The sequence below is a fragment of the Dromaius novaehollandiae genome, chromosome 1 (assembly GCF_036370855.1).
Source record: "Dromaius novaehollandiae isolate bDroNov1 chromosome 1, bDroNov1.hap1, whole genome shotgun sequence".
Taxonomy (NCBI): domain Eukaryota; kingdom Metazoa; phylum Chordata; class Aves; order Casuariiformes; family Dromaiidae; genus Dromaius; species Dromaius novaehollandiae.
Genome location: NC_088098.1, coordinates 58,602,859 through 58,627,637, shown reverse-complemented (window position 1 = coordinate 58,627,637; position 24,779 = coordinate 58,602,859). Strand labels below are relative to the sequence as shown.

General features: G+C 37.3%; 1 long non-coding RNA gene across 1 annotated transcript in view; it reads left to right on the top strand.

The window, feature by feature from the left end:
* LOC135328693 (uncharacterized) overlaps nt 1-24,779 on the top strand; it is a 150,103-nt gene that overhangs the window by 63,825 nt on the left and 61,499 nt on the right. Inside the window, exon 2 of the long non-coding RNA XR_010389666.1 lies at nt 17,913-18,092. This is a non-coding gene — a long non-coding RNA (uncharacterized LOC135328693). The remainder of the gene's footprint in view (nt 1-17,912; nt 18,093-24,779) is intronic.

Here is a 24,779-nt window from a genome sequence, read left to right as displayed (position 1 = left end):
ATTCATCTCGCTTAACTTTAGCTGTCTATAAGGTAAGCTTTGATATCTCAGCTGATCACCTAGACTCCTTTTTATCACCAACAAAAAGTTACAGGGACTTCTAGACTGGGGACTGTTTCAGCAATCTGTATTTGAAAGGAATAATTGGGCTCTAGAAATGTTTATCTCGCTCCGTTGAGTAAAAAATTAATCTAGTGTGGATGACTAGTCACATGTCAACCTATACACTGTTATATGAGATGAAGCCAGTCAAAAAGCCTGTGTCATCTAACCTGGCCAACTCAAGGAAAGAACAAGAATGGGAAAGAGATGATAAGTGTATGAGAGTAAGAGGGCAGAAGGGATCAAAATGGGACAGAATGGACCGAAGTGTCTCTCTCTACTTTCTACAGCATACACTCACAGAGAATGTAAAGACAAACTGGAACTTCCTGAGTCTCAACATTCCTTTGCTGTCAGCAAACACCTTTAAAAACTATAGGAAAATTGTGTCTTATTCCCCCTTTCCTCCCCCAGTATTGATAACTCTTATATTACCTATTCCTACTACCAGCTCCCTTCCTCTCCTAAATGTTAGTGTTCTGTGCAGTTCATCAAGATGTTTCAGCCCTGCTTATGACTCGTGTATCAAAATAGTGTAATCCAATGGATATTGCCCACTTCTTGGTTAAGCTGTTTTAAAAACATAGGTATTTATTCAAAGTCAAGCACTCAAAAGTGGGAATTACTATTAAGTTCTTCCCTAAATGATCGCCATCCATGCTACACTCTGCATGAGATGGAGATCTTGGGTATGAATTTAGACTATTCCTACTCAGGAGCAGCATATGTTCCTGAATTTAAAGGCTGCACATGCCTTTGTAAATACAAAAAAACCCAGACATGCCTAGAAGAATGAAATCAGTAACCTCACCTGACATTCCAAGAAGAGGAAAAAAACCAAACAAGTAAGAATATGTAAATCAGGAAAGCAATCTGTTGTACTTCTATATGCAAATCACTTGAAAGGAATTAAACAGGTAGAAAATATTTTGTAGAAAAGCAAAAGACTGCAAAAATTGATCCTTGCAAAATGTAAGCAACGTAACTATTTTTAAAAGCTTTGTAAATCTTTTTTCTTTTTAAACTAACTCTGACATCTTACTGTGTACAGTAATATATTCATGCTTTGGTGTTACCTATTCTGGATCAACTGAGTCTGAGGTCTATCTACATTAGCAAAATTAGACAAACTTTAAGCACTGATAGAACTGAGGCCAAAGCGGTAATTTGAATATTCAGTTCAGTTAAATGATGTTTTAAATATAAAAAGTAGAAGTATATTAGAGATAAGTGAGTAATATTTAAGAAACAGCTGACTTCCAACTTCTGCATTTACAACTTTAGGCATGTAACTTACAGTAACTTCAGTGAGATTTAAGTGTGTAAGTTAAAAAATATGCGCAGGAGCATTATGCATAAGAAAAATTTCAGCATATGACAACAGGAGATGGTCTCAATGAAAAGCACATTGTAAATATCATATAGTGTGAATTGTCTGGCTCCAGTTGGAGATCATGCCATCATTTCTAAATAGCTCTGAGATTCCTCCCTGTGTCAGGGCAAAGCATTGTTTAGTATTACTTATGTGGTGCTCAGTTTTTGAGTTTTCTCGGCATGGTCCACCAAGGAAGGGGAATGCTTAGGGCTAAAAATGAATAACTTAATTAGAGTAGGGCCTTCTATTACTGGCCCAAAATCTAAGGCCTTCAGCTGAGCAGAATGGAGAACTCCCACTAACTTGAGAGGAAGCTTTGTTCAATTGGTGGCAAAACTTGGATCATTGTCCAATATTAACCTCTGGTATCTTGGTTAGTCCCATTACAGGATACATAGGGAAAGCCATCTTAATCCTGAGGAGCTGAGACTAAATAAGGGTACCCAACAACCTTCTTCTAAAAAAGCTTTTATATTCTAGCTTAAGCTTGATTGAATGTTCTCAGCTTCTGGTGGTGCAAAGTACCTCTCATATTAGCTGAGGATTTGTTTGAGAGTTACTACTGCTGTGTTCTGGGAGAGCAATAGTAAAATTCTTGCGTGTTTTTCTGTAAAAACAAAATCCAATTGGAAATGACTTGCATATTCTTGCAAGATGACTGGTTTTGCTAGTCCGGCTAACTCACTCAAATACTCTCTAATTTTGGATGAAGAAGCCACTGGGAAATTTTGTTGGGCTGCACTCGAGGATGGTTGCATTTCACTGATGGACAAAGCAGAGGTTTGTCCTTCCACCTCTATTTATGACAGTCAGTAAACAATATGATCTGGAATACTTCGTGAAGAAAGAAACAGTGCTGCAAGATTTATTATTTTAAAGACTATTTTCTAAGGCTTCTGTTGTGGCTACCTATACTTTCTTCTCAAAGCAAGAGACAAACAAAAACAGCCAAACTTTTGGTTACACAGCAAATCTGTGACAACTTAACCATGTAAAATCGTTCTACTATATGGGAGAATGATTACTAGCTTTTCTTTCTTAAAGATTTTATTATAAAAAGAATGTAAAGGAGAAAAACAGCCAGTTCCTTTCACTTATCAACTTTTGTGACACTAAGGGTAAGATTTTCACAAGTCCTCAAACTTACTTCATGCTCCTTCTATTAAAGCCCACAGTAAAAATCATATTAACATTGATGGAAGTTAGGCCAAGAAGGAATGTAATTCACTAGAAATTTCACAAAATTAGAAAATTTCAACTTGCATTGTCATCTGTGGGTCTCATAAATTGACACGTATGGGAATTTTTCCACTCTTTTATTCATTGCATTGTGACTGAGGTTACCATAATCAGATTCTAAATCTTTTCATAATAACCTTAGCATTAAGCCTTTTTGATGGATTTAGGAAAAATATTTTAACACATTTCTTTTCCATTCAAATCCTTGAAGTGATGGATAGTTCTACGATAACACTTGTAAGTTGTTGGTTATTATCTTGATAATCCAAACTATGCACCTTATTTTTATATTTAATTTGTCTAGCTGCAGTCTCTAGCTATTAGTTCTTGCTATTTCTCTTTTTTAATTAAAAAAATCCACTATCCAAAATCTTCTCCTCATTTAACCACTGATAAACTATTATCAGGTCACCTACTTAGCTTCTCTTGGATAAATTAACTAGACTGAGCTTTTCTGTTCTGTCATTCTAAGGCTAGTTTTCCAAACCATGATTCATTCTTGTTTTTCTTTCCTGAGCCTTTTACAATTTTTTTAATATCTTTTTTTAAGTGTGGGCATCAATATTACACACACTATTCCAGTAATGGTTTCACTGGTGAGAAACAAACGTAAAAATCCTTACCAAATGCATTATTTAAATACTATTGTGATAGGGGCCAAATAGTACCTAGCTACCCTGATAGATATAAAAGCTGTAATAACATTCCATTCCAACCTTTTCTTTGGTTTTGGTTCCTGTGGTTCTATGCATTCACCATGTTCATTTTACTTTGAGTTTTGGTTGTTCCAAAACTGTAAAGTGAAACGCATCTCAGCCCACAGTTCCCCCCCTTCTGCCCCCTCGATTTTGTGTTGAAACTATGAAAAAATGTGCATTTTTGTTATTTTTATTTAAACACAAAAATAGTTTGGCGCAACTGTGCTGAAAACTGGCTCATGACTTGTTTAGAATATTTGCAGTCCTTTCAAGGAACATTGGTTGTATTTAGGGCTTGTAGCGAAGTCTGAATTTAACAGAGTTTCAGGTCTCAGTTGTGAATATTTTCCTGAGTTAAGTGACTATGCTTTTTAATGTTCATTAGTGTAGGTTAACTCCTGCTCATTCTTTAGGTGAGTTATTGATTGAAACTAAAACTTCTTCTGAGAATATTTTGGTACACAGAAGGGAAGTGGAAGATTAAATGTAGTTCATTTAAGTTGAGTTGTTAAATGCTGAATTTATTGAATTTTCAAATTCATCCAAAGGGGATTAAGCTGAGGCTTGTTTTTCAATAACATTTGCGATAGTGATTGCTCCAAAACACTGCATTATACAAACTGGGTTCAGCATGTCCAGGCTGATGAGGGCTCACAACCATTTCACGGCAACTTAACAAGCGACTGTGCATGAACAGAGCAACAGTTACAGCATATGAGCATGTTTTCTGCTCACAGAAAATATAAGATAATTCAACATGGTTGTTCAGGCACATGGTTGAGTTAGAGAGGGCTTTGCTCAATCTTAGAAACTGATCTCGTGTATTGTCTTGGCCTGTATCAATCCTGGAGAAACATAGCTGAGCTTAAGTCTCAAGGAAAAAGGCTACAGTGCTTTGCCTATGTAGAAAGCTGAGAAGATAAACATAAAATGTCACAGAATTTCAGCTGATGGGTGGTAACTTGATTACCTGTACATCTGCAATATTGATTCCTCTTAAAAATTATCTGTCTTGTTGTATCTATTTAGTAGTATGAAACATTTGGTAAATGAACTGCAAGTCTTACACTGTATTTAAAAAAACAGCAAACCTTTTGGTGACACAGGCTGCATTTCCAGCAAGTCTGTGGCAACTTAGGGAACTGTGTAAAACCAGGCTGTTTCAGTTAATTTTTCTTTTTGATTTGATGCAAACCTATAGGCTAAATCAAAAACAAAAAAAAATTCTTTGGCATCTGTTCGAACTAGCTGTAAAATCGATATGAAACTGCACTTCACAGGAAGAATGGGTTTCATGCTTTATTTCTAAAAGCGAATGGGAGAATGATGACAGCTTTGTACTCTCATCTTCACTCTGAGCATGGATGATAGAAGGACAGCTAAAATAAAAGCTGTCAATTAATGTTGTTTTTATAAATAGATGACAGTCTGTTTACAAGAATTCTGTTTCCTTAAGTAGGTTAACTAAGCCTTACACATGTGCTTTCAGCTATAATTAATCACCACAATTTCAAAGCAGTGCAGAGGGATTTAAAAGAGTGAATCCCATGTGTATAAGTTAGTTTTATTAAATCTCTGTGCTTTGTCTTGAAAGTACAAAGAAGTACAAAGCTTTCATTCAGATCCTCACGCATATCTAATGCAAAGATGCACAGGTTACTGTATTTTGTGAAGAGCATGGCAAGTCTTGTGAAGAAACACGGAATTACTCTAAGCTCATCCAATTGTGAAATTCACTGCAAATTCAAGACCCAGTCCAGCTTTCTGAAATGTTTGGAAAACTTTGAAATCCAATATGAAATCCAATGGAGGAGCTGAAAACAGCAATGTATCTAGTGGGCGCAAGCCAGCTATCACTGACTGCCTTAAGAATAGTGTAGACAATGAAGCCAAGGCTCTGTGTAATTTTTTTTTTTTTTTTTTTTGGTAAGATTAGTTAGATGTGTGGAAAAATTACAGTTCACTTGACATAGCAGTGCCAATGAAAACTCTTCTGTAGATGCACTTACATCAGCAAAAAGGTGTGTCTGTTGGTGTAAATACACATCAGGATGTAATACATCCTCAAAGACAAACTGATGAAGTATGGCCTAGATAAATAGACAGTGAGGTAGATGGAAAACTAGGTGAACTGCTGAGCTTGAAAGGCAAAAGCTCAAAATCCAGCTGGAGGCCAATAACTAATGGCTTAATGCAGGGGTTGATACTGGTGCCAATATTGTTTAACATCTTCATTAACACCCTGGATGATGGGACACAGTGCACCCTCAGCCAGTTTGCTGACCATACAAAGCCGGGAGGAGTGACTGATGCACCAGATGGTTATGCTGCCATTCAGAAGAACCTCAGCAGGCTGGAGAACTGGACCGAGAGGAACCTCACGAAGTTCAAACCCGGGAAATGTGAAGTCCGGCACCTGGGAAGGAATAAGCTTGTGCGCCTGTACAGAGAGGGGGCCAGTGGCTGGAAAGCAGCTTTGCAGAAAGAGCTCTGGGGGTCCTGGCAGACAACAAGATGACCATGAGCCAGGAATGTGCCCTTGCAGCCAGAAGGCCAATGGCATCCTAGGTGTTATGAGGCAGAGTGTTGCCAGCAGGTCAAGGAAAGTGATCCTTCCCTTCTACTCAGCCCTGGTGAACCCACATGTGGAGTGCTGTGTGTCCAGTCCTGGGCTGCAGGGCACAAGAGAGACACGGCCATCTTGGAGCGAAGGCCACAAAGATGATTAAGGGATTGGAGCATGTGAGATAAGAGGAGAGTCTGAGAGCGCTGGGCCTGTTTGGCCTCAAGAAGAGAAGGCTCAGGGGAATCTAATCAATGTGTATAAATCCCTGGTGGGCGGGAGAAAAGCAGAGAGAGCCAGACTCTGCTCAGTGGTGTCCTGTGAAAGGGCAAGAGGCAATGGGCACAAACTGAAAGAGAGGAAATTCCGCTGAAACATGAGTACAAACTTTTTTCCTGTGAGGGCGGTCAAACACTGGAACAGGTTGCCCAGAGAGGTTGTGGAGTCTCCATCCTTGGAGATAATCACAACCCGACAGGACATGGCCCTGAGCAACCTGCTGTACTTGACTCTGGTTAGAGCAGGGGAGTTGGACTTGACAGTCTCCAGAGCTCCCTTCCAACCTCAACTATTGTGTGATTCTGTAAATTATACATGTAGCCTTCTGATGTTTATTTCCCAAAGCTCTAATTAAATTTTCCCCAACTGGACCCTAATCAAACTGCTATGTTAGTGAACTTTTATGGTATATTACTGATTCCATAGTAATATATGCATGTACTTTAAATTTCCCTTCCTGTCAGTAGGCTTCAGCAGCTTTTTCTGGATCAGTCATTTCTTGCGCATTTCTCCAGTACACACTCTCCATCTGCCACCTGCTTAGGGTATTTGGACTCCACTGTCAAAATTCCATGGGCTCCAGGCTCCCAAATGTACATCTTTTCAGAACCTTAACCTTTTAAGCATCCCAGGTTCACCTCTTCAGATATACACATTATTGCTTGTTTGACATGTCAGAAAAATCATGACCCACACTTCAATTTTACCTGCAGGAGGTGGTCAGTGAGAGAAGTTTTCCAACATGGCAGGCTGAAATTTGCTGTGATGCTGGAATTACTCATAATATTTGCTAGAATGATTCATAATTTGATCAAATCTAAGTGAGAATCCTAAATATTTACAATTTATGACAGCAAACATACATAAGCTTTGTAAGAGTTCCAGAAAGCAATCACTCTTCACTTTAGCAAGCATAAGACATATGTGGAGCTAATTAAAGCGTGTGCAGACGTTTCTCTGTTTCTCTTTCCTCACAAGTTTGCATCAGGCTTTGGTGCAAATCGTGCTCTGCTTGGTTATCAGAGATATATCTCCTTCAACTCATTTCTGTAGCTAGTTTTCTGCTCTCAGGTTAGCCCAGTAATCACCTGACTCCCAGCAAATGTCTCCATAAGAAATTAACTCTTTGAAGTCCAGGAATGTGGATCACAAAGTGAATCAGGCGAACTGAGGCATGTATTCTATTACTAATTTTTAATGCGGAGATCTGGATTATTCCTCATATAATCTTCTTCTCTATCAGAAGGCTTTATTCAGCTCTAGCTAAACTGGCACACCCTACCCAGCACAGAAAAATGCCAAATTTTGCACTAACCTTTGTAAACCAAAACCATCATGTTTCATGTAACTCTGCTCATATCTACTACAATACCTAAACAAAATGGGGTGAGTTAAGGACAGAGTTGCAGCCCTAACTCTGAATTTCCTAGCTTTTGTGGGCTTAAGTCATACCCTTAATATTATTTGAAAGTATTTTTTTGTGGTTTAATATATACTATAACTTGTTCTTTTGTGACAACTGGATTTATACTGGCTTCATCTCTAATACCACTGGAAACTGGAAGCAGGTCATAGTGTGAGCCTGTCTTCCAAATATTTTAAACAGAGAGTCACCATTCTTCACTCATTGCTCTTGTTCTCCAATAAAAGTTCTGTGTTCTGTATTAATTAAAATGATACCTCTTATGTCAATACCACATCCAACTTGTAGGCTATTTATCCTCCTAAATCTTAAAGGTGACCAAAGGAACAAAAATGTCTTTGTACTTTTCCTCCTTTCTTATTTATTCATATGAATAGGCCTGGTTTTAATGAAGAAAAAAAAAAAAAAAAAAAAGGTTTTTATCCCAGAAATTCTTTCTTGTCTAATTTGATTTTCCCTGGAAGTTTCCATAGCAGATCTGTTCTGTGTTTGAAGATTTTAATGATAGAAGCTGGGTTCATGTTGACAAAAGTTTGCCTACGTCTACAGATGAAGAACTTAAGACTGTAGGCCTCTGTTAGCTGAGTTAATGTTACATCACAGAGCAAAATAAGTTCATGGTTACATACGAACAGTGCACTGAAGTTTGCCTCCCATTTACTGCTCAGGTCACAGACCTGATCTCTGCTACTGGAAGTCAAACTGATTAGCAGAATGCTCTTCCTCCCACTTGTATGTTTGATTTTTTTAATTATGAAAAAGTTCATCTTGCTGCTCCACCTGTGTTGGATTGGCAGACTGCAAGATAAAATATGTGCTGAAGCCACATGCTCCTGCCCAGAGGAGGAAGATGCTGGATCTTCTGTAGGGAGAGAATCCAGTCTCATGAGAACCAAAAGAATGGACACCTGTGGGGAGAGAAAGAGTGAAGGGAACAGGGGAAGGAGAGCTGGGGAAGCAGCAGAGGAGCATGAAGAGGCCATGGATGCTATGTGAATCCTTATACAAGCTGGGAACAGATAGTTCCAAAAGCAAGGTTCACTGTTGGGTGAATAATGGGGCTATTCTATTTTCTATGGAAAAAAAATCTGGAGCTGCCTAATCATTTGCCTCCTCTAAAAGAAGTTTTACATGATTTTAGGTGTGGTGATACCATGCAGCTTGAAATATTCCTGTAAGAGGGAATCTCTGAACTTGAGAGTGGAAGGAAACACTTCCTTTCCTCAGACAGTCATTGTTCTGAATGCAGGACAGTCAAAAGTCAGTCCCAAAAGAAGAGTGCAACAAAGAAGAGGAAAGACAGCTCTGTTAGGAAGTGCATTACTTTTTTGTTTCTTGGAATAAATAGTTTCTTCTTCAAGATGTCTTCCTACCCTCTTCCTTCCTATCTTCTTTCCCAGCCTCTTTCAAAGAAGTTTGGAATTGGCACTTTTTGCTGCAAGCAAAAGGATTGATGTGAGAGAAGTTCTGGTTTGTTTGGCAAAAAGTTCTCTGTCAGTTAATGTGAAAGATATTTCAGGCTATCTGCAAAACCCAGTCCCTTCCAGTAATGCAGCAGTTTCTAGAAAGAGAGTGAGAATCGCAAGTGGCGTAATACTCAAGTCAGCAGGGTTGTAGTGCATGCAGTTTTGTTGGTCAGGCTATATGCCCTGCCACAGCTTCTGAGTTTTTTTCCTGGAAAAAAGACGCTTTACAGACATGGAAACATGATCTGGCTGCCAAAGTCTTCAGCAACTTGCTGAGGTAAATGTAGGATAGGGGATAAAGGTAGTGTCCTATTTCCAAGGCTTCAAGCAGATATGGAGATAGAGATTCCAAGGAATATGCTACTTGCCCAGCATCCTAGCAGAGAAACTTGCTTGCTTGCTTGTACAGAAATGTGTCTTATGCTTTTGAAGACTTCACTAGGAAGTGCTATAACTGAAACTCCATTTTTTGTTCCTTGAAGTTCCTGGGCACAGCTGCTTTGTTTTTCCCACATTGAGAAGGATATCTTTTTCACTGACCACTAGCACTCTCTGGGACACCATTACTATTAACAGGCTAGGAATGAACTGGTTTTCTCTTGCATCAGTTTCTTTGGGCCAAATGAGGCTGGAATCATACATCCACAAGCCTACCATTAGTTTGAAACCAGTGACCCTTTCCAGCTCCCACCTTAGCTATTGCTTATTCCAGCTTCAGTATCACCCTCTGCCAAACCAACCTTTAACACTTTCCCTTTTAAACTCAGTCTGTTTCTGGGCCCTGATGGTTCTGGGCGCTGTGACCGTAACCCCAGCTCTAACACTAGTTCTTGTCCATCCATTTGTATAGATTCTAGACCAACTCTGATGCTTCTACCTCTAAAACAATCTCTTACCCCTAACCAAATTTATCTGCCTAATCCTATTTTAATGGCAGTGAATTAAGCTGCTGGCAACTGGCTCTTTCCTTTCTTGTCTTAATTCTGGGGCCTGCGCAAGCAATGAATGAAGGAAGATATCTGCAGTTAGTAACTTCACATCAGGTAAGGCTGTGTTCTGCAACAGTACTATCTTTTCTTCCAGGACACACTCATTTAAAATATTTTTACTACATTCATTCAAATTTTACCTTCCCTAGCTTTAAAAGACCTTTAGGAAGACTGATCAGCAGTTTACACTGGCACTAGATGGGGACATGGTTTGTTAGCGTTAGAGTTTCACCTGCTGTCTGGATGGACTTAATGATCAATAGGCTGGAAGGAGTGGAAACAAATTTGAGATCCAAAAGCTTGAGCTCAGATGCTTAAGGCCATGCTCACATAGACATAGCCAATTTCACTGTGGGAGTTTTACCCAGAGAAATTGGCATTGGTCTCATAATCCTGTGTATCCAAGTGTTACATCAGAAGGGGAAAAACAGTGGCTGGGTATCTGTCCGTAATGCAATTTTCCTTTAGTTGATATTGGTATTTGTGAAGACAACCCTGGAGCTGTCACAAGTTCCTATGTGTGCGTATGCCCAGGAGGCTCAGTGCTTTTGAGGACTGGAAACACACAGAGCAGTGTAGACTAAACCCAGCCTATTACATGGGAAGTCATTAGTGCATTGTATCATTGCTATAAAAATAAGGAATTCAATGGAAGAGAATATTATTTTTATTCAAACTGCTTTAAAATCTCTCTCTTGTGAAAAAAGATTAGGTTTGTTTATGTTTGAGATGTGTGTCTCTCCATTTTCCTCTTCCCTTTATCTTGTTTATAAGGGAGTGAATTGGGTTACACTTTTGTCTTGCTCTAAGAGACAAAGAATCTGGTTACCTTACTGGTTAACACAGGGCTACTTGTCCTTCATGGAAAATGTAAGGCCATTTTCTGAGGTAAATGCCATTCTTCAGGAAATAGCAAAAATGTCCCTGTAGGTTAACTTTTAACAATAATCCTCCTAGACTGAGAATCAAGGGAAACAAGAGAAAGGGAAGCAATTTCTTCCTTCTCCCTCCACTGACTGCGTATTCCTGTCCTGCCATCTCCCCTGTACCACTATTAGGGAGTGAGCATTCATTCAGCCAGTCAGTTCAGCAAACTGATCTGGCTGCAGGTGGACCCTTTTCTTCTACCTTTTTCGCTGTCTTTTTCCATGCCAAATTGCATACGAGTCGGATTAAAAAGACTGTGTAACTTCACTGTTAGTTGTGCAGTATAGCTATCTGGGTGGCCTTTATTTTAGTTTTAGTGATCTGTTTACAGTGTGGCGCCATAAACAGCTGAGATAAGAATGAGCTGGGGAGTGGACAGGAACTTCTTAAATTGGCTTTACCACTAAATGAACTGTAACATGCACATTCATACAGCATTAATTCATTCAGCATTCATACAGCCACAGGGAGAAGCTGGATAAGAGGAAGTATTCCAGAGACAGACCAGAAAAGATCTTGGACAGCTAATCTGCTCTCTGGCTGACAAAAAACCTTTGTAACTCAAAAGCTTTTCTTCCATATCCAGGAAATCAATAAACATTGGCTTGTTTCTGAAAAGACAGCTTATGTTGGTAAAGTTTTTGGGTTCTTATCTTTTCATAAAGGTTTAAGTCACCATTTGAAAGCAGATTGAGGCATGATTTTCCAGGAGCTGTGATTTTCAGGCTTGTTCTCAAAAGATCCAGAAGACCTTATCCCTATGCCAAGCACTGGATAAAAAGGGTTACCCAAAAGACTGTGTAATTACTATATTTGCAGGAGGAATCCCTTTTGCACAAGTTTGAGTCTCAGCTCAACACTTTGTCTTATTTAGCTTAAGAGAACTTCGTTTTTGCATCTGTCATAATCTTTTTTTACCTTTAAAATGAATGAGTATAAAAATACTTTCTCTTTCTTTGTTGTTTTTTGATGCAGTTTCACTTTGCAGAACATCTGTAATAAGGAGAAGGAACAAAGTTTTTTTTCTCTTGAATGTCAGAGTTGTGAAATATGATAGTAGGCACTGGGCAGATGAAGTGTTAATCTTTTATCATTGTATCAGATACCATTTTTTCCACATATTCTGAAATCCACATCCCTTCTCTCTCTTCCTTGTACTGACAATGTAAAGAAGTCAAGTTGTTTTGATTAATATAGGACAATTTCAAATTAATATAAAGCTGGCATAGCGAACCACACATTACCAGACGTATATCTTCCACCTTTCTTCCTTTTCAGTTTCTGGTAGAAGTGTGTATTGGGCTCTGGCAGTCCCAGACCAACAAAATAGCTTCCTAGTAACATTGGTCCAAGCTACATTAATCTTAAAGCTGTTTCACCCTTATGGTTTTGCTAAGGGCAAAAGTTAACAAGACTCTGTGAATCTGCCAAGAATACAGTGAAATCCTGCTGAACAGGGTACCTGCTCAGATTCTCTAAATCGAAAGCCCTCACCAAAATGGCAATGGCAATCTCGTGGCCATTGCATAGTAGTAAGTAGCATAGTAATAAGGTGGTTAGTTTGCTGCTTCTCTAGGGGATTGATCAAATCTTTCTTACTGGCATAGGTATGAGAAAATACATGCATCTTGTTTCCATTCCTTGGAGCTGAACTCTAAGTAGTGAAAGCTAAAGACCGAAAAGAGTTTGAAGAGTTTGTTATTTTGGCTACCTCAGAATACAATATGGGGGAGTGTGTGTGTGTGTGTGTGTGTGTGTGTGTGTGTGTGTGTGTGTGTGTGTGTGTGTGTGTGTACACCCATACAAACACACATAGATACACACACAATTTTTTTTGTTTTTTTTAATTTAGTTTAAAATGTCTAAGTGTATTTGTGAGATAAACACTAAGAAATTCCATAATAAGTCTGAGTGAAGTTCCAGATCCCCCTAAGATTTGAGGACAGAAAGCAGTTTCCCAATTCTTCCAACTTTTCATATATGGAAATACCAGATGAGTAAATGATTGTTCTCCATGCTTCCAGGGTTACTTTCTCTGTGTCAGCATCATTGCCTTATAGTTTTTAAAGGCTGCCCCACATGCAAGGCCATCAGTGATTTAACTGGAGTTTTGGGTGCTCAGTGCCCCAGAAACTGGGCTTATGGCATCCATGATGCTTCAGGAAAAGGTAGTCACATAAAAACAGCTCAGGAAGATTAACATCTGGCATTTGGGTTCATGTAAGATTTTGCTCAAGGTGACAATTCCTGGTAAGAAATTATACTGGAGAGGAAAAACAAAGAAAGAAAGAAAGAAAACCTGACTTACTCATAGTGTAATAACACTGTGCTTTTAAAATGCCTTTAACCACAAACAGTTTGGAGCAACCAACTGCAATCTATTAAGTTTCACCTCACAGAGATTTTATTTTTTTGCTCAACCCTTTCTTGTACGTTATATAAGTATTTATATGAAATTCACAGATCTGACTGGATTTAAAAGAAAATTTAACTTTAGGTGGAGAAACCAACTAATATTCAAAACTCCTAAACTAGACTTTGGAAACTGAGGAGTTTTTTTTACTATTGATTGATGTCTATCTTCTGTAGTAAATTATTTTTCTTTGTCCTTCTAGGAGTTATTTCATTTTAACTTCAGGGCCAAACCCAGCCTGATTTATTTAACTGTTGTTATGTAGGATAATGGAACTTTTATCACTTTTCTTGCTTTGAGATGAGTAAAGCAAGTAAGAGTTACCTTAGAAAGTGTATCTATCTAGGGCAAGAAAACTTCCACTATCTAACTTATATGGGAGAGATTTTTATATATGATACATTTATCATTCCTGAAATAAGTCATATGGGCAATATTTTAATACCCTACCGGTATGTGTAACCACAGTAATTCTCTCTTTATCCTGGTAGACCTTTTGGTGGTTTCTATGAGAGCTGAAACATGGTCATCTCAGGAGTGATGGAGCTAATCCATTTCTGCAAATCAATAAAAATCCAATGAAATCCTTATTAGAATAGCATCCCCACATACTTTTCTGTCTCATTTTTAGGATGTGGTTAATTTTTGTGATGTGCAATAGGCTATTTTGTTTGGATAATCTGTTTGGTAAGTCAAGAAACGATGAAATTTCATGACTAAATACTACTTTTCATGGATTTTATGGGGTTGCCCATTATGTGTTATTCTGCTTTTGTAGATTTATTAAATATTTTATAAAGAAGGCTTATTTAACATTTTATTAGACTGTGTTAAGAGAGTGGCTCTTGTATTTAGGAACAGAAGTCTACTTAATGGCTGAAAGTGTTTTATAATGATGCTCAGAAGCTTATTAAAGGGAAATAATGTTTACTCTGGGACTGTGCTGATTTTCAGCCTATTAAGAGATTCAGCTAGTATTCTGTCTCTCCTAATCTCTTTTGGTTGCACAGTATATAAACAGACAAATCATTCACAAGATGAAGTCTATGAACCTCTGTTGAAAACAACTTTTTTATGAGGGTTGTTGTCAAAAGAATATTGAGCAGTGCCAGGAGAAGAGGTGGCCACGTGGGGGTGAAGATTGGGCCTTTTCTCACACAGAGAAAATAGTGGCCTCCAGGTAACAAGTCTGAGATGACAGGAGCATAAAAAGAAAGAGGAGCTGCTTTGTGAACTGGGTGTGGATAGCCTAACACCTGGGAGTAGAGGAAGTAGGAATGGGGAACGGAGTTTACTGAAGAGATTTTTTTAACATCTAGCTTAGGAACCATTTCTGATTTTAAAACCTAATTCTGAACAGAATTGTCTTCAGCTTGGACCTGCTGACTAACCCATGGAATTTGGTCCTGTGCAGATTTAAAAGAAAATGTAGGTAAGGGAAAACAATACTTGGAAATACCTCTGCCTAGATCTTTTGTCTCATTGGTAGTGTCTAGACTTGACTTTTACTTTTATGAAAACATTGATAGGATATCATTTGAGGTGATGGGAATTGTGCTAGTGTGTGATTTGGGGATGTGCTAAAATCTGTCTCTTTTAAGACTCACTAGAAATTTTGTTTTATAAACAGTGGATTACAAAGCAATAGTCATCAGTATGACATAAATGGAAGACTTGCTCTTCTCACACTGCAAGGAACTGAACTTTCTGCAAAAGTAGTCAAATATAATCTGTGCTATACATTCCACTTGAAAACAAAAAAAAAATATTTGTGAGTTTTAGAAATAAATTAGTAACTCAGCTCTCATGCAAAGTGCTCTCCAGGTTTGAGTGGATTTGAGTGGATTACAGGATTAGTCCCATAATTTGAAGCTGTATAGCTGTAGAAAAGTACCTAGAGCTTACACTGAGGAGTCTAACAATTTATCTAACTTATCAACTTATCTAAGGACACTACAGCAAAATTCTTACCCATTGTGTGTTGATGCTATTTAAACAACTGCTACTGTTTATTTAGGTATAGATATTTCTGAAATGCAAACTTAAACCATACAGGTGGCGCAGAACTCATGGTCCATATACAGCTGAGCTTTGCAAACATGAAGGTGGATTCCAGAAAAGGCCTGGAATCGCCTAAAATGTAATCCCTCATGTGTATTGCTTAACTTAGGGTGCATCCTTGCAATTGAATCTGGGACACTACTGCTGGTATTCCTGCTGAGGAAGAGGAGACTTTATTTGTATCATATATTTAAAATGCTCTGCAGATCAGAGTGGATGGTTCTTAAGACTTCAGACTTTCCGGCTGCTTTTCTAGGATGATGTCAGATGGAAGTATGTGTGACTGGCCTGGACACTCAGGGACAAGCAGGAATTAACACATCTGCAGCACTGGAAACTCTCCAAATTAAAACTGATGCATATTTTTCAGGAAAAAAATTAAATGTATTTTACAATAGATTACTAATATTACTGAAATTTAGTATATTAATATATTAATTTTACCAAAATTCGTCCCATAATGAAGATATCGTAGAATACGATATCACCTTGTAGTTCATGTAGCTTGGCATATTAAAGAATGAAGCCAAAAAAATGTATTTTGGAATCCTTCGAAAGCATGGCATATGCATCATATTAATGCTGTAAAGCTTATCAGATATCTCTGAGAGATTTCCAGGAACTATGTTCCTGGATAAAAAAGGTAATAAAGGAACATTTTCTGCTGGTGCTAAGGTTACTGGGGGAAGGGAAAGTTCATGGACTTGGGGAGGCTATCAGGGTGATTAACCTGAGTTGCCAACGGCGATTTGGAATCTTTTGAAGATTCGCTCTGAGAAATAAGCCATACTGATCTGATTAGACTAAAAAGAGGTCTGGCAGATTGTAAGCTTGAAACAGCATATGGCTAAAAAAGTGGCATCACATATTCCAAAAAAAGGACAAAGGACTTTATTATACAAGGAGGCAGGTGAAAAGATCTGGATTAATTTAATCGGGCTCTCCAATACTTCCACATGGACTCCTCATGTAGAAGATAAGTGCCTGCCTGATAGACTAGATTTGCATGTAAGTTCTTTACTGCCTTATGATTTGTTTTCTCTGAAACTTTTATCATTCAGCATAGATGATAAGTGACTTTGTGACAGAGGGCTGGACATTTTCTAGTCCTGTCATTGTCCCTGAGAAAACGTGGCTAGAGGTTCTGCCCTGAAGTCAGAAGTCAGAGTTGCTGAGATCATCTCAAACAATTGCAGCCTAAATCTCATACTGGATGGAGGTGGGGGGAAAAGGGTGGAATGATGGTGACATAAACAGTGACATTTCAAGGTTTAAGACTTAAATAGGGCCATTTAAAGAAACACAAATGGATCAGAGGTGCATTAAACTCGGAAACTGTACCAGAGGCACTCTGGAACACACTAGTCTGTGGGGATTTTGTAAAGAGGAAGGATAAAACAAAGGTTAGATGGATCTTAAATGTGCTGAATGTGCCTCACAGTTTTTATAGAATGATATAATTGAATTGCACTTAACTCAATTTAAATTTTTACTCTTCTGTTGACCTTTCCCACATTAATGATACAATTTCTATGGTAGAATACAGAAGATGTGCCAGTTACAGCAATTAAGTAAAAACGTTAAGAAAACTTATATACATTGTTGCCTAGCAGATAAGCAAAACATTTTTCATGAAAGCCACAATAGCTTATTTTCCAGGTTTTAAAAATGACTGTGCATGGAACCTCAATAGAAAGGAACTGGAAGAGAGAAGTGATTTGTAGTAGTAGCTTTGGGTGGTGGTGAGAATTATTATAATATCCCCAAACATTTTTGATATAAAACAAATATTGTATTTGAAAAAGTAGTCCCAGAGCATTAAGAATACACTCCAACTAGATATTTTAAAACATGTTTTACTTTATTGACTTATTTACTCTCTCTTTAAGATCTTCCTACAGATTTCCAGCTGTTACCTCAAATCTTATATGGCTAAACAAAAAACTCTTAAATCTTTTTGCCATTAATCCTCCCTTTTACCTTCTTTCTGATGAGTATGAGTAATACCAATCTGCTTGCTCATTCCCAGAACCCAGACATAACCTTTGGATTGGGCTTTATTCCAGATCTTTGCATCCAGGCTCTGTCTGTATTTTAGCCATCTGAGATCTCTGTTCAGGGATAGGAAGAATTTCCCTCTGAACATGCCTGTCTGTGTACCCTAAGTATACATAGGCAACAAAAGCAATTAGTTTGGATTAGATTAATTTTTAGAAGGCTGTGGTTGGATAAGGTGAATGAGGGCCTGGATGAAGGATTTAGCAAAATGGAAGAATAGAAAAGGTGGAATATGAAAGATGTCTGAAGAAGGACTGTTTAGGCATAGAGTCATTTCAAGAAATCTAGACAAAAGGATTTGTTTTCATTTTATCTGCAGGTGATAAGAACTTTTTCTCACCTTTTGTCTGAAGAATTGCAAAAAATGATTTTTGATCCTTCTCTGGGAATATTCAGCACCCAAACTCTGGGAGCAGCATCCTGAGAATGATCCATTCTTCAAAACAGAATGAAGATGTATGTGTTGGAAGAATGTTAAAGAAAAGAAGTCACCAAAAGTGTGAGTATTCAAATAACAAAGAGCTTTGTAGATGGCAGCTAGAACCCCAGTGCTTGTACTAGACAAGGAATGGGTGCAGCAAATACAACCTCAATCAGAGAGTCCTGTTGACTTTTACTAGTAGAAGGAATGAGCTGGATGTGGCAGCTCATATCCTGTTTGGTTCTTGAAGGCTTTGAACTGTAAGAGCAGGCTGCCATCCCTGAAGATTATGCTGTGTTCATGGCCTAGTATGCAGACTTATTTTCCTGTGATTTGGAGAACTACTTTTGAATTAGTCAATCATCTTGTAAAGCACAACTCCTCCCTTTAGGTCACATTGGAAGCTGGTAATCTGTCAATATAAATGTTTCATTTTCCAAATATGTGATCATTTTACATCTAAATTGTGTGGAAGGAGGATAATTTTTGTTTGTTTCATGTCTATGACATAGAAAGCCTGAAATTATATGTGACAAAGTAATTTGCTTGCATTTTCTTATTTTAAATGCTGTCTATATCTCTGTGTGAAAAGAATAGGGCTTTTTGTCTTTTTTTTTTTTTTGGTAAATGATCAAAATATAAACTTTTTTTAAAGCAGGAAATAGACAATTAGGTTGTATGCTCATTTGTCTGAAACTTTATTGCAAGATCAGCTGCACTTCCCTGAAGATCTTCAGGAAGCTTCCTTTTTTTAAATTTATTTTGGTGACTGTCTTCTCAGCAAAGCTGATGATGAGCATATGAGCAATACCAGTGAACTTATCAGTTTGAAGATAGAGTTGCTGTATCCCTTATGGGGGTATCTATAGAATGCGTCTATACAAGGAATATACCTAATCTGCATCTAGGTCTCTTGAGATTAGATACTATAATCCTTTCTCAAATGGAAATTTGCCTGCCCTTTGATTGCCCTTTGATGTAAGCAGAGGTAGTTCTGTACTGATGGAGTTCAGTTTCTGCAGCAGGGCTGTGTGTATAAGGTATAGAATTGAATTTGCAGATGATTTTTTGTTTTGCTTGTATGGACCCCAATTACAATCAAAATGGACTTTGCTTATATTTTTCTATTTCTTTGCAATTTGAAATACAAAGTTCTCATCTGCCGGTTTCAATGTTATCGGCCTCCAACACACTGTGATAAAAAAAACCCAACAAAACCTGCATGGAGTCTGATTTTTTTTTCTTTTTTTTTTTGAATGAATATTCAAACAAGCTGTATTGTCCAGATATCCAAAACCTTCATGTAGTATTCACTGCAAAGGTTAACCCAATTCCAGAAAGACTTAAGTTAAAAGATTTCATGGCATTACTTAGGTAAAATTACCACCTAAGTGAAATGGGAAAATATCACTTGAAAAGCAAACAAAAATGTCTTGTAAAAAGATGTCTTGAACCCAAATGAAACAAGAATATCACTGAATCCAGTTAAAAATTGAGGTGAAAAACTGGGAGAAATTTGCAGGGCACCTTGCCATTTTGTTTTACAGAAAATGAATGGATGTGTTCCCATTTCTGTGGAAAATTTTGGAGGTACCTCACATAATTTATAATTGATTTTCCACTAAACTGTTGAAAAATCTTTTTATGCTACTGCCGCTAAAGTGCAGCACCAGCAAAAATCTGCAGAACATCTTGGCAAATTTTTAAGAAATTAACTCTACCTCAAAAACTTGAAAGTATGATGTCTTTTTTTCTTTTTTGTATTTGAATAAGAGAATATCATGAACGTGTGGAATACATTAGTTCCATAATTCAGTAAAAGGTCATAGTATTGTAGTTATAGCAGTACATTTTACAGCATTTCAAATGACACCTTGAAGTAAATTTTACATGAAACGCTCTTCACACTTTTTAGATTTGAAATGTAATACTGCATTTTCAGAGCTCTTGGACCTAATCTCTGGCTTAGATGCCATGTACCAAAAAGTGTCAAACCTGCAGTCAGTTCACTGTTTCCTAGATTTTAAAAGTCTGGATATTAAAGCTTCTTAGAGAATCAACTCGGGGGGGCTATTACTGTATAATGAGTATTTCACTTACTGTACATGAACTTTGTCCACATAATACAAGGAGCCACTAGAATTAACCTTAATTAGCAAGTTAACAGGAGGATCAAAGTCAAGGAGTATGCATTATCTTTTCCTCCAAAGTACAGTTCTATCTGCATTGTGTTGAGGTCTCATATTTGGTATAGAAGGGAGGGAGGTGTGCATTTCCACTGCTCATATTGTAGCTGTGCTTATGGAGGAAGAAATCTTTAGCTAAAGCTCGTTCCTTCAGAAGTAAATACACATTTTGCTGCTGATGTCAGTGGGGCCAGCATTTCCCCATTTGATTCCACAAAAATCAATCTGAAACCATTCCCAGTGCACTACACTAATTTCTCAAAACTATCTCCAGTGTCTTTTGCAAAATGACTAACGGAACAGACTTGAGAAACAATTAAAGGAAATGGTTTCACTTGCTCACTCAAGCTACAGACAATAAGCTGCAGTTTCCCTCCTAAAGCTCTTGAGGATACACTTAAATTTAGCTGTGGCATTTGTTCTGGACATAGCTTTGACAAAAAAAAGTTACTACAGTGGGTAAGATCATTTTCACTGTTAATAGTCTTAGATTTATACATTTCACTTTGCTCTGATGAGATTTTCAGACACTCTTTGAAAAAAGATTTCTTTCAGTATTTCTTATCACTGTAAATCTATTATGTAGCTAGAATGGTCCTGTTTAAGACAGACATTTATGCCATACCTACACCTCTCATTTTCTAACAGCTAATGTTAGATTATGCATGTTATGTTGCTAAGACCTAGTTTCATTCAAGCTTATTTTCAAAATGCCTGTTTCTGTCTCTATCTTGATAGAGATCCAAGGTTGAATATTGCCATGTTTTGTGGACTAAAAACCTTCAAATACATAACATAATATTAACTGAAAATTCTTAACTGAAATAATAATTAGCTCACAATATCATATCCACATAGCATCCAAGCCAGTGTTGACCATCACCTGTATGTAAATTGCTCTTTAAAGCAAATGACTTATAGGCAGCTCTGCCCTTCAAACAGAATATTTCTGTTTAGATATTTAGACATCATCTAGCATTAAAAAGTTGACTCCCACGTTCAAGGTTTGATTATTTAGTGACCAATTTTGCCCAAATCCCACTCGTTCTTTGCATACAACTTGGCTAATTTTTTTCCTGCAATGAATGGTCTACCTTCTACACCAGGTATTGTTGCTCTGACTCTAGGAACATACATTAGCTTGCATGAGATTTCTCCTTTGCTCAAGCTTTAAGCTTTATGCATTGCAGGTCAGCTGAGCTTCACTATATTCAAGAAAACTCCTGTCTGTAAGACACTAAGGGGAAAGTATGAAATCTGGCTTTAGATTAGTGATCTGTTCTATTACTATTTTAGGTTTCACAGTAACTCTTAGAAAAACATCCACGCTCTAGAATCTGCTTTAATGGTTCAAGGCTTGTGTGCGCAGATATTTTTGCTGCAGTGTACTTTGGCTGTGAAGCCTCTCACACTGGTATTTATGATTGTGACATATTTCCATTTCCTAATAATAAATGAACTTCCTCACTGGAAGCTCATTTGCTTTATATAGCTTATTTATAATTATTTAGGTTGCTATTTTTTTCCTCTTTAAAATTGCTGAGCTCCATGCCTTTATGGATACAGTGAAAAAAGTCCTTTTGATTTATTAATTGATTATTCTGTAATAATCTGAGGCTACTTTGTAATTAAATTGTTCAGTATATTCTCAAAGAAAAAAATTGTAGGGAAAATTAGTGACAATACAACTCTCATCCCTTTCTTCTTTTAAAAAAGAACATTACATGAGTTTTCAAATTAGCGTTTCTCATGGGAATATTGCTGTGTAAATTTTATTCTCATCCTCCCAGCTACAAATTAATTTGTAACCAAAGTTGTACTCCTAAGGCTCCTGAAGATGACGTCAATGCATAGCAAAGTGAAATGACACAAATACCTTTCTAAAAGCTAAATGCTAGTATTTATTTCATATTTTTGATGAGTTACTTTCAGCTAGTCTTAGTTTAAACTGATTCAGGTGGGGTGATTTGGATGCATATTGCTTTGTCTAGTCTACATTGTTTTTTTTAAAAAAGGAGAAACTTCATAACACATGGCAAATGGATTATTTGCTAGGAGAGACTTTTAACTCACATAAATATGCAGGATGGGAGTAGGAAAGTGCAATAAAATGTAGAACTCCTGAGTTCTCTGTCTATTACCCCACATGCTTCAGGTCTGTATTCGGAACAGAAGTCAACATGAAGTTTGCAATGGACTCCAGCTGGTGTATGAAGTGACCCTCCATTATTTTAAATATGTCCCTGGATAGCTACAAGCTGGTTAAAATATTCTTGGATGTAAAAGTGGTTATATCATCCATGTTACTCTTTTTTTTCTTTCTTTCTTTCTTTCTTTTTTTTTTTTTGATAAAATCCTTTGACATATGCAGAAGAAAGGTGAAATACTCCAGATTAAATTTTCTTCCATTTTCCACTCCTCATATTTTCATTTGCTGTGTTGTCCTTTAGGACAAACTCCTACAACATCCTTCTGTCTAATTCAACTCACTCTTTTATCTTTTCATTCTAATTTCCCCTCTTTTCTTTGTCACTCTTTTCCTTCTCAAAATCTACAAATGCTGTCTATCCTTTTGGAGTCAGTGCCTCTCTTTGACCCAAATTTATACCCAAGATTTTACTGAGGATTGGATGGGATACATTTTAATTAAAAATTAATTTAGTTATACAATGTTAATATCTGCATGGTAATTAAGGCATGGAAAGAATCTTTGTTTTTTGTACAGCATAAAACAAATTATTGTCACTTAGTAGACATATGCTATAGGAATTGAAAGTGCAGATAGTTTAAATTTTTTTGACACATTATGGGCATTGCAAGTAAGAAAATTCTGACATTTTCCATTGTAAGATGCTTTGCTCAATTGTTTAGAACTTTGCTAATATTAAACTGCTTGGGTTGGAATTTCCCACATGTTCTCTGATTAGGGCTAGTTTTGTTCATTTTAAGATTCATTTAAACAATTCAGCTGTTTCTCAAAGGATAAGTTTTATACATACTTGTCTTACACTTGTCACCGTAACAATGATCACATGAGTCCATATTTTGGAGCAGGGACTTGTTATTTACTAGAAGAATTGTCTTTTTCGATATGAGTCTTTTACTTTCTCCTTGAAAATTCATCCGGCTTTTGCCAACTTGTAATTCTCTTAATAACCTTAATTTGCACATACTCAGTACAGTTCTGTTAACACATTTTCACATACGTTTTATGAATCTTCCTTGTGTCTTGGCATGCTTTGTCTGCTCAGGGAGCCAATGGACCATTACAGCTGTGTTTAAAATATCTTCACAGGCTCATTGAGCAAATTATTCAAATAGATTCCCCATGCAATTCTTTCCAAGACTCTGCATGAAGAACAGTGTCTGTGCCCTGCAACTTTTTAACAGTTTCCATGCTAGCTTGAAATGAACTGATATATCTACATTTGCAGTGCAAAGATGGTTGCTCCTGCCTCTGCACAGGGCTGTGTTGTACTGCTTCTGGTTCTGTGTTAGTTCTAGTTTAGATATCTCTTCATTTTCTTGCCTTCCTGTAAGTAGTCTTTCTATATCCTGCATACTCTTTCTACAGTTTCTAAAACATCATGGAGGAGGTAGAGAGGGAGGAAGGAAAGAGGAGGATAAGCATAGAAATACTATGGGCACAGAGATAATTCCAAAGCAATAGAGAGAATAGCAGTGTAGGGAGAGCATGGACAAGTGCTGAGCAGGGAATGGTCTGGAGATTGGGACAGAAGGGTCTGCAAACACAAGAACAAATATCTTAGAGACTCTAGACCTTGCATTCCTATGTTGTCTGTTAAAAGACTACAGGAACCCTCAGCAGATTTTGTCTCTCGGCCTTCACTAATGTCGGGCTCGGACAGAAGATACCAAGTTTCTATTCTTGCCATTTATTGTGTTAGGTCAGGTTATAGAGGACTGTGTTGTAATTCTTAAAGTCTTGAATCAGATGAGGACCAATAGAATACTTCAGGTTGGATCTCTAGTTTTTAAGCTAAAAATCAGGAAATTACACTGTAAAAAATATTAAAAGAATGTTAAAGTTGCAAAGTCAAATACTTCACAGTTGTGCCAACATTAAAAATATTTGTTCTGTTTCCAGTTGCTCTGTGTGTATGCATTACAATAATGCTTTTCACAGTGCTTCTGAATGATAATCACTGTTGTTTGTTCTACTGATGAGGAAAACACAAGTAGTACAAAACCTGGATATTTTGACTGTTTGAAAGGAAGGATTAGACAACATCAAGTTCCGTGTACTCAGATAAGAAGCAATTTAGATTTTTAAGATGAGCACATTGCTTTGCTACGTCTGACAAATAACAGGAAAATAATTTTTATGTTGCCATTCAAATGATCTACTTCCAGTTTCGGTGTCAATTTCTTCAAATGAATAGGACAATCCATACTTTTCAGAGCTATTGTTACACAATTTCATTATCCTTCAGAAGGAAAGGAATGATTTTTGTATTTACAATAAGCATTTCACGTCTAATATGTTGCTAACTATGACAGCCAGACAAAACCTGAGACTGAAGCTTTAGCAAATCCAGAAGCTACTGGGTTATAGACT